We start from the raw sequence: 10,710 nt of genomic DNA, 5'->3' as shown, positions 1-10,710 counted from the left end.
GAGGAAAGAGCCAAAGCCTCTATGTGCATCGGCTGTGGGACTCTCAGGCATGTGAGCTCACACTTTCCCAAAAAAACTAGTACACAGAGGAAACGACAACGAGCCGATTCAGTAAATGAAATCAGCCTATCTCGTGTCAGAAAGCCGTCGCAATGACTGGTCATAGCAGGCCAAGTATGTGAAGATCCAGCAAGGAGGAACTCCAACTTGAAATAGATCTGTTCTTGATGCTGTGGTTTTCAAGAACAATTATACGGCCCTGGATTTTGTAAAGTTCGGATCTCACGAACCAGGCTTGACTCTACCACTGGTTGAGGAACCGACCAGTACAGCATCAGAAACCTGTCTATACAGCAAGACAAACATATATTTTGTTGCTCACCTTTACTGATCTGACATTTCAGAAACTTACTTCGAGAGTTTAGGTTCCCAGGCTGTGTCTTGAGAACGGGAGTGTAAGAAAAATTACAGATTAGTGAAGATGCTATGTTAAGAATACCCTTCTTGGTGGCCCAACAGTGTGCCATTGAATTCAAAATACGGCTTTTATCCCTGAAATGCCCATTGACCTGTATAGACAGACACAGCCGGTCACTTATCAGTAAATTCTAAGTAGTTCGGGACCTGCCGGTGCCAGGCAAGGACTGAATTGGACAATTTATACAAAGTAACGACAAATAATTACTGACCATTGCACAGGATTAAAGGACGTCCGAATGATCCGCTGAGCTACGAGGCTAGAAGCTTGAACTGGTCTGAGCCAAAGAAAAGCATTGTGGCACATTGCTTGAACTTTATGAATCTGCACTTTTACCTTTAAACTGGCAGTACAGTAGACCTGTACACATGACTGACCATGAGAATGAATAAGCATTTGTCTCCCGTTCGATAGCCACCCGGCTGAGTGTTGATATGCAAAAATCAGGGATGCCAGCCAACCTGACAGATTTCTATCTGGTGGTCCAACACAACTGCATGAAATCAGGACAAGCTGAGCAAATGTCTAGGCCGGTGACGCTACTAAAACATGTTCAGTACCGGAAATGGGAAAATGGGCCAATATTCAAAAATATAACATTTCATAGCACTCAAAGAGGGAACTTGTACTATTTCCAGCCACCGCACCAATGGGACCTGCAGAAAGGAGCAAATAATGAATGTCAAGTCTGAGAGCCATTGAGACTCATCATGTTGAACAGTGTGTGTGCAGAGCTTCTTGCTTGTATTCGATTGGGAGGATAGGAAGTGATGCTTGTGTGCCGGTTACCGGCAGTTGAGCGCAGTCACCAAGGACGACACCCATTCCCTTTTCTACGACAATGACAGCCTCGATGCATTCTCCAGCAGCAGTTATTTTAGCATAGTTGTCTTGGTCAGCGGCTATTGGCAAGTACCCTTAAACATGGATGCACAGGAGTAGTCAGCATTCACTATCTGCTCGGGTCTCTAAAAGTGGAAGTTTCTACCTTTTGGGCTCACTATGGTGTCAGCAAGAAAGACATTGCTGCTCTATATAGATGAAACAATAATCATTGCCATCGACTTCTGCATTCACTCACAGGGGATAGAGGAATTGTTTTAGCGGCTGAAAAGGAAACCACATGAAGTTGAAGCCTTCCAAGTGTGAGCTCTTTCAGTTGTGCATCTGGCATCTAGGCAATGCGGTGAGTGCAAAAGAGGTAGCTACTAAGCTGGAGAAAACATGCACTGTCAATCAATGGCCGACCCCCAGAAAACGCTAGGAGCTACAGGGTCTTTTAACTCTTCCGCTACTGGCAGCTTACGGCTTGGAAATTTCCAACGTACCGAGAAAAATGCTAGTGCGATTTGAGCCTTCGACGCGACTGCGTACGAACTGCAGCAACTTTCATCAAGTTGTAGTGAATACATAAATTAACATACATAGGAAAACTGGAAAATGTATCCACAAGCTGGTATTTTTATGTAGATAGCTTGCAAATACTTTACAGCACACGTCTTAATTTGTTGGAGCTATGAATCTTTCGTTTTAATATGCTAACTTCCTTACATTTTTCTAATTGATGAATGGAAATGACAATGCCATATAAAAATACCTGTATGGATTTACAGACTGACCACAATTTGCAAAATTAATTAGTCTTTCAAGTGCATTAAAAGTGGAGTTATGAGCACCGGTGCATTGCGGGGCGCACCTCCGAAATGCTAATTGCGTGACCACAACCAGCAGTGCAAAACGGATGCTTGACATGGCCGCTGAAACTTTGCTATAACTTACATGAAAAAAGGCATGAAACTATAAATAAATTTACATTGGAAAGCTTAAAAATTTCTTTAAAGGTAGCCATTTATTCCTTGCAAGTTGCTTGTGAATATTTTAGTCAAAACTTTGATTTGTTGAAACTACCACTTTTTTATCAGTAAACATGAAAAACAAATACATTTTTAGAAGCAAAAACTAAATGAAAACGTAATTGCTCCATGAACAGTAATTGCATCAATTGATACTTTTTCACAAGTTTCACACAAATAAATTGGTGCTCTATGTGCATTGAAAGTAGAGTTAAGAGCTCTGATGTATCACAGGTTCTCATCCTCAAAGTGTTCATGATGCCATGTCGATGACCAGTGCAAGCTTTTCAAACATGGCTGTTCAAACTCTGCTATAACTGACATGCAAACTGGCTTGAAACTACAAATGAGTGTGCATTGCAAAGCTAAGAAAAATTTATTCGGAGAGAGCATTTTTTCTTCAGCAAGCTTGTGAAGAGTTGACAGCTTAAGTTTAAAATATTTGTAGTTGATTTTGCTATTAGATTTTTATGCAATTCTTTGAGTTTTAGATATATGTAACAATTGCATATAAACTCATAGCCAAAATTCATGTTTGCCACAGTTTACTGCAAAATTGACTGGTTGTGTACAAAAAACATTGCGATGTGAGCCTGTATTCATACATTTAGTAAAGCAGCAAAAAACAAGAAGCAACATTTAATATGAATAGAAACAGCAATTCATCAACTGCTAGATTGAAACAAATATGAGAACTGAAGTTTTGACTAGGCGGGTGCCCTGTAAAGGGCAGTGAGAATATACGTGCATACCATGTGCAACCAATATTAGACAATAACATTTCAGCAAGTGAATGTACAACATCTAGCGATATAAAGCCATGAAGCATTTGAAGAAACTTAAGTACAAGTTTGCCAATGTTGAGAGTGGCTCCTCTTCCAGTATCTCCAGCTTGCTCCCGCTCTTTAATAATTAATACAGCCAACTTGTGCACATAGCAAGAAACAGCATCAAAAAGAGTAAACAACTTTATTCCAAATCTAGATCTTTTAGATAGAATATACTGCCTGAAGCAGAGCCGGTGGTTTCAACCCAGCAAGCTTTCTGCTCTAGATATAAACTTACTGGTGAGCAAAACAGACGATAACTGGTCGAATGACATGGCAAAAATGTTTGCTAGCTTGAACAATTTAATACTAGCCGGGTCTTCCAAATTGTCAATAAGATGCAAAATAAAAGGTAAACCGGTTTCTTGAAATCAGTTTATTAAAATTCAGCGTAGATAATAAAGGATTGTGGACCAGTAAAACAACCGAGTAGAGTTTTGAGAACACCCATATACAAAACTAAACCAATAAACCAGGCACTAAAGCCTCGCAATGTTTTGAAGACCATATCTATTTGTTTTGTTAAATATAATATTTATAAAGAACGGTGTTATAAAATGCCTAAAATAATAAAAAATACTCACCTGCTTGAAAATTCGAACTTATGTTTCTGCTAAAATGTCATCCAAATGCACTTATTTTGGTTTTGAATCAGTTCCTCTTTGACATCCGTCATTATTGCCTGTTTCAACGCCTGTCATTTTACTCTCACTTTTGCAATCCAATTCACTCTTTTTATCTTCTTTTTTACCTCCACTGTCGTCTCCACATTCTTCTGACCAGAAATCGTTTTCTTCTCTTCTAAACCAGTCGATGTCTTCATCTAAACAAATATTTTTTAGCAGTGCTCAAACAATGACGTCCCTTCATGATGAATAGCGTTCTGTGAAAAAGATCAAATCTTTGCCATGTGTACTCTTTGCACATGTGTATTAGGGATTTTTTATAACCTCAAAACAGCAGTGCAATGCCTACCAAAATTGCTCAAAAGATTATATGTAAAATTTTATGCTGCTTTTTAAATAAATAAAATAATTTTTTTAAAAAGGTTTATCAAAGACTGAATTCTGTTGAGAATTTACGGGATTGGCATGCTGAGACAAAGCTTTCATCTCGACGTTTTTCGGTTAAGGTACACAAATATTAAGAATGGTAGAAAATTACAAGCAATACATTTCCAACTTTCCCACTATATAGCCTAACTTATAAATGGCTATCACACAAGAAAGAGAAGTTGATGTGGGACCAGGAAAAGCAAGCAGCCTTTGGCAAACTGAAGGATCACCTTTCCTTGGCCCCTGTGTTGGTTTACCAAAATCTGAGTTGACCATACATCTTGGGTACAGACAACAACGACTGCATATTGGTAACCGTACTATCCCATATGCAGGAAAAGGCTGAGAGGGTAATAGCTTTCCTCAGTAATCCAATGAACTCCGCGGAGAGGAACCACTTCATTACCCAAAAATTAACTGCTTGCCGTGGTAAAGAATGGGAAAAACCTGTGTCCATACCTATACTTCTCTTTTCCGCGGCTTTGTTGCCAGAAGAAGCCCTTCAACCAAGTGGCAAAATAGTTAGAAGTCCTGGCTAAATTCTAGCTTCCGCTGGAGCACCAAACCGGTCTCTTTTATTAGAACGTGTTTGACTCAGCCGAAAGACCTGTGTAGACTACTGGCAAAGCGACCTTTCAAGTGGGAGAAGAAAGGCCAACTCGCAGATGACGTTATCTGGAAATTCAGCACTTTTCTCTAAAGGACTTGAGAAACGGACGTTCATCAGACCATAAGTTGTCAGGATTGCCCAAGAGATGGTCGGCTGGGCCAGTGGGTCAATCGCTGCTATGGCAGCTGGTGGGGATCAGGCTAAGGATCGATTGAGACACATGGGCTTTTGCCACACGACTAGGGTAAAAACTCAAGAAACCATTTAAAACAGGGCTAGGGCTGATGCAAGCCACTGGCCATGAACCATGGCCACCATCTGCCATGCTTTCAAGCGGGCCGAGGTGCTGACTCAAAAGCAGCTGGAGCTCAAAGGTAAAAAACTCTGCAACATGCACGAAGTTAGCACCAGCCAGCGGTAGGTATGGGTTTTTTTGCCAGGCGATTCTGACAAAAGGTGGTAGTGGACCTGGTGGGGCTGATGCCAAAGACTTTTGAGAGAAAGTAAGTGGCTTATGTTGCTGACAAAACTTTTCACAAGATGGCAGGATACCATAGCCTTTGTGAAGGTCACTGCTTTAGTGGTAGCAAATGCAATGGATGATTCGGCGTTTTGCTACATGGGCTTACTAGAGCGAATCTACATTGACCATGATGTACAGTTTGAAAACCAATTGATGACTCAGCTGGGCCAACTATGGTAGGTAAAAAAACTCACACTATATTCTATCAACAGTGTGGTCTAGCATAATAATTGACACTAGAGGACTTTTCGTGAGCCACAATGCTGGCCCAGGATAAGGAGGAGTAGAACAGGTTGTTTGTTAGAGCCGATGAAAGCATATCGTGGAACATCAAACTCGATCACTGGACAGCCGGCCAACCTGCTGATGCTTGGTCAAAAGTTGACACTTCTGACCGGGTAGAGTTTAATCCTTCTCCACTAGAGGGTCAGCCCTTACATGAATACGTGGTGGAGATGCGGAGAAGCCTAGAGAAACTGTAAATGCCTCTCCAAAAGGAGAAAATGGCTATCAGGCAAGAGGACCAAGAGGAAAATATAATATATGCACCAGGAGGTTGGGCCTGGCTCCTACATAAAAAGCAACAATGATGAGACAACCTTAAAATACAGGCAAGATTTGTAAAGCCTTTATAAAGAAAAAGATCTGTCCAAACCATACTTGGCAGTTAGACCAACAAGGCCATACCTTGGTGCAAAGTGTGAGCGAGCTGAGCTCTTTCAAGCCTGCCAGAGAAAGCTTGGATAGGCACCGGACGCCATAGAGGAGAGCCCAACAAGTAGAGGAGAGCCCAACATGCTAGCATGCCCAACAACGCTAAGCAACAAAAAACTAATCCAGAGTTAGAGCATGCTAGAGAAAGCAAATAGGCCTAAACCTTCCTTGATGTCAGCAAGAGCTACTGAGAACTGGAAAAACAGCATGAATAGCAGGAGCAAAAAAGTTCTTGATATTCAGTTTGGCCTGCGAGCCCAGCACTAGTCTGGTTTTCTAGCACAGAAGAAAAAGCTCATTGGGTGGTAGGGCAAAACTACTTGTTAGACCAGAGCACTCAGCCACCTGACCGTTTTTGACAGTAGTAGTGGTCAACCATGGTAACAACCAATCAGGATTGCCACAGGCATAGCGTTGCCGGAGCTCAAGAGAACTGGGGTATCAAAAAGACGTAATACATAAGATCTTTAGTTTCTGCAGTTTCATAAGAGTCATTTGAGAACATCCTCCCTCTTATAGATACAATTTAAATACATTACACTTTTCAAAAGCTCATTCAAACAATAACAAGCTCAGGCAAAAATCTACACATACTGGCTGAGATGCTAAATTTACTAGGGTCTAAAAGAGAAAACGAGTTGCTATTGAATTTGCTGGACACAGAAGAGGCGGCTGCGTCTATGTGTCAGAGCACAGGTCTGGGTGTCTCATAGAGTACGGCCAAACTTTCTGGCAACTCAAAATATTACTCTGACTAGGCTGTCTACTTGGGCCAGTCTGTTATCAAAAGAAAAGCTTGAGTTGAGACAAACATTGTCGAAACTTTTGCTACAATAGATCAAAAGGTACCACCTTATGTTGTACTTTTTAGAAAGATTCATGTGAGTCTACCCACCGATGCACCATTAGAAATCCACCAACAATTTTTCTGGGCGAAAGAAGAAAAAAGGCTGAGTGGGTCGCTGAACCAGTTCATGTTGCAAAAATTACTAAGACGAAGCATGTTCGGTTTCCAACCTCTACGCAGCAACTTCTGTAGAAACGCTGAAAAAAGCTTGCTGCATTACCGACAAAAAAGGGAGACAATCGAGATGGAACATTACATCAGCAGTAGTACGTGGGAACAAATAAAAATTGCACCGAAAGCGCCATGCACCTGTGGCATATGTGGCATCACCATGAACGCAAAAGGACCAGAAAACATATGGTACAGCATTTGGCTGTGTTTGTCTGTTCTTGTTGCTATCAAAATCTCTCCCGAGATCAGTTGATAGTTCAATAGAAGTCTCACTAAGCTACCGAGTGCTGCAGCACAGCAAACCTTGTCAACTTGGCCTGCTGGTTATCATTTTTGTGTGACAGAGAGTAGCTGGACAACCTAAAGATGCTGCCCTGTTGACCACCATTGACCGCGGCCGACCTTCCTGCCTCCAAAAAATCAGCAGCCCCAAATGCTACCACCAAGAAAATGAAAAAACGGTGATCGAGGCTTCATGTCGGCTTTGCAGCACTACAGCGCTGTCGGCCACATTACAACTAGGAGCTCATGACTTCCACCTGGGCAGAGGATGGCCAAGATCACGAGGGCACCATAAAAGTCCATACCTACTCCCTTTCCATAGAACTTCTGAGCTCAACAGATCGACTGTCTCACTTTTTAGTCATTTCGCCCATGAACGAGGCTATGTATTAATGTCAAGAAGAGAGGGCCTTACATCTGCTCAAGGATAGGCGGAAGTGGCAGCGGATAGATTTTCAGATAAGCCAACTCATCAGGGTCCGATGCCTTGAAGGAGCTGATGAAGCATTCATCTGGGCCAAAGTGGCCAGGTTTATGTTTGGCGCTCGAACAAAGCGATTCTGGTCACAGCTGCTTAGCATTACAGCTTCAAGTGAACAGATCCCCTGGGCGTCCACTAGAGGAAAAGTGTCACAACAAAGCGTTATGGCCAGAATCGTAGATATCAACCACTTTGCCACCACACTCACATATCCCAGCATTCTGGTTTCAGGAGAAGGCTCAGTCACTGTTGAGGATGCTCGAACAACCATGAAGACCTTAGTAAAAGAACCAACGTAAAAAGGAGACACGAGAGGACGATGTCTAAAAAGCAAAACCAATAAAATTAGTATGAAACGATAATTTGAACATATTTGTACGCTTACACTCTCTGCATATTTGCATATAATTTATTGCCTATCTTACATGTATGCCAGTGTATATATTTTTACTAGGTGAATTCTCAGCATCATTCACTTAAAAAAATCTTTGGAAATATTTATATTCAACATATACAATATTTACCTTTATAACTTCTAAATTTCATATCATGGGAAGGTGTTTTTTGTGTAGTTAAAACTGATTGAGAAAGAAAATCAACTGTTAAGGTTTTAAAACGTTTTCAAACTACTTTAACCTATAAATTTCATATCATGAAAAAAGTGTGTTGTTGAGATAAACTGAGAGACAAAATATTCTGTAAAGACCTAAACTGTGAAACTAGAAAGGTAAGACTTATATGTAAACTTGAAACCATTAGAAAGTAATGGCTAACTACAGTCTGTTTTGCTACGACTACAATAAAAAAAACTTTGGTCTACAAGTATATGATTTTAATATGTTTCAGTGTTGACAGGCGAAAATATAGTATAAAGCACCATAGAAACCCATAGCAATTTTATAATGCAAACACCTCCCGGTAAAAATCATCAAAACTATCATCATTACCTATTATGCCTACCTAAAATAACTTTAGTGCATTTTGTGGTTATCATCTGCAAGAAAATGTAACTTCACAATGTACTGCTTGCAGTACGTATAATTTAGAGCACGTTCCTTCGAGACAGACAGATAACTTAAACGCTGAAACTTATTTGAATTGAGCTTAATAAACACATGCCTAATCAAAGTTTTAGTATATTTATGTATTTTACGAATTTTCTAACCTTTAACTAAAATGCTATCACTTACCTGTTAGTGAATCTGTTTTACTATAACAAAAAACAGCAAACTGAGACAACAAGAAATGCATACATGTACTTCTTTTCAGAGGTTGTGGGAGATATTTCGGCAATTAGCATATTCACATTTTTTATTATTTCATTGCAATCAGTACACCAATCGCCAAGTTTTTATTTCGAGAGAAATTTTTGTTCATATCATGTTGGCCGAAAACAAATTTGCTCAAGCATGGCGATGACTAAAATTGTCGTGTTTGATAGATCAGGGCAAACAAATTTTATCACACGTAAATCATGGCTTGTGAGAGCACTGTATTAATTAAAACGTATTTTAGCGTGTGGAGGTAGAAAAAGAGTATACGTTGTATAGTAAGAGCCATGAAATGGTAAGAACTGCAGAGTCTTGTGGTTATATGCAAGTGTTTGGAAATTTGTGGTTGCAATTTTCATGAGTTCAATTCCAGCTCGAAGCAGACCTTTTATAAATATATTTTAGTAACTTTAGCTGGACAAAACGGGAACGACTGACAACAAACTTAGAGATATATATATTTAGGTTGAAAAAAAAATATATATATATTGTGGGTGTTTAACACTAGCTGTTATTGTGGGACAGCCCGTTGCAGAGTAAACGGAACCGACAGTTTTCTTTACAGTACCAAAAATTAGGGCATGGTTATCTGTGTTGTAAAAACAATGATTTAATATGTTTTTCAGTGCAAAGACTTTATACTTCGTAATTTTTTAAACAAAAATAAATTATTACAATTAAAAAAGTAGTGTTAAGAACCAGCTTTTTACACTAACTTTCTTCACTCATCTAGGGTTTGCAGGAACAACAATTAACATATTACTGCTTAAAGCAAAACTACTGCAAAAAATCATCAGAATTCATGCATTAATTATTATATATACTCATGTTGGCCTATACAGCGATTGCAAGTACAAATCAATAAGTATTTTAAGGCAAAGAATTGCATCATTATAGGTATTACGCCTATATACCTGTAAGTTATTATCAGTTTTTCAGAACAATTTGGCATAAATATTTTGAACCTGAATCAGTCTTTGCTATTCAAAAGGGAAACATGAATTTTCTACATTTATAGTTTTTCTCTGCATTATACATTATACGTAGTTAGGCAGCATATTTAAATATGGTTCGAGATGACCCGCTTGCAGTATTATTTAGGCGATGACTTCTAACCATAACCTAAACATTAAAAACTGTAAAACACCTGCTAAAAATGTTGCTTGTTCCCAACACGTGTTTGCTGTTCAATGTTTAGTACACAAACAAAAAGTGGAAACAAACAAAAAATTATCTGTTTTAACGCATATAATGTACAATTACAGAATCTTCTAAATCAGCATCAGTTGCAGAGATAGAAGATACAGGAGCTATTGGAAGCTACTTACATATATTCACTGCAGTGAAAATACCAATGAGTGGGTATCTGGTAGCCTGGCAGTACTACATGAAGGCAGAGTCATGCACATCATATGCTGCTATCTGGAGACATGCAGGTGAAGATAACTACACACTCATCACGAGAACTCTTCTGACTCCAGAAGACAGCACAGTACCTGGTGTTAGATTTCAGTTTATTCAGAATGAAGTAGTCAAAGTAGAGCAAGGAGACCTCCTCTCAATTCATACAAAGGAAGGAGCTCAAGAGGCTGGATGTA

The sequence above is a fragment of the Watersipora subatra genome, chromosome 7 (assembly GCF_963576615.1).
Source record: "Watersipora subatra chromosome 7, tzWatSuba1.1, whole genome shotgun sequence".
NCBI lineage: Eukaryota > Metazoa > Bryozoa > Gymnolaemata > Cheilostomatida > Watersiporidae > Watersipora > Watersipora subatra.
This window is presented reverse-complemented; position numbering follows the sequence as displayed.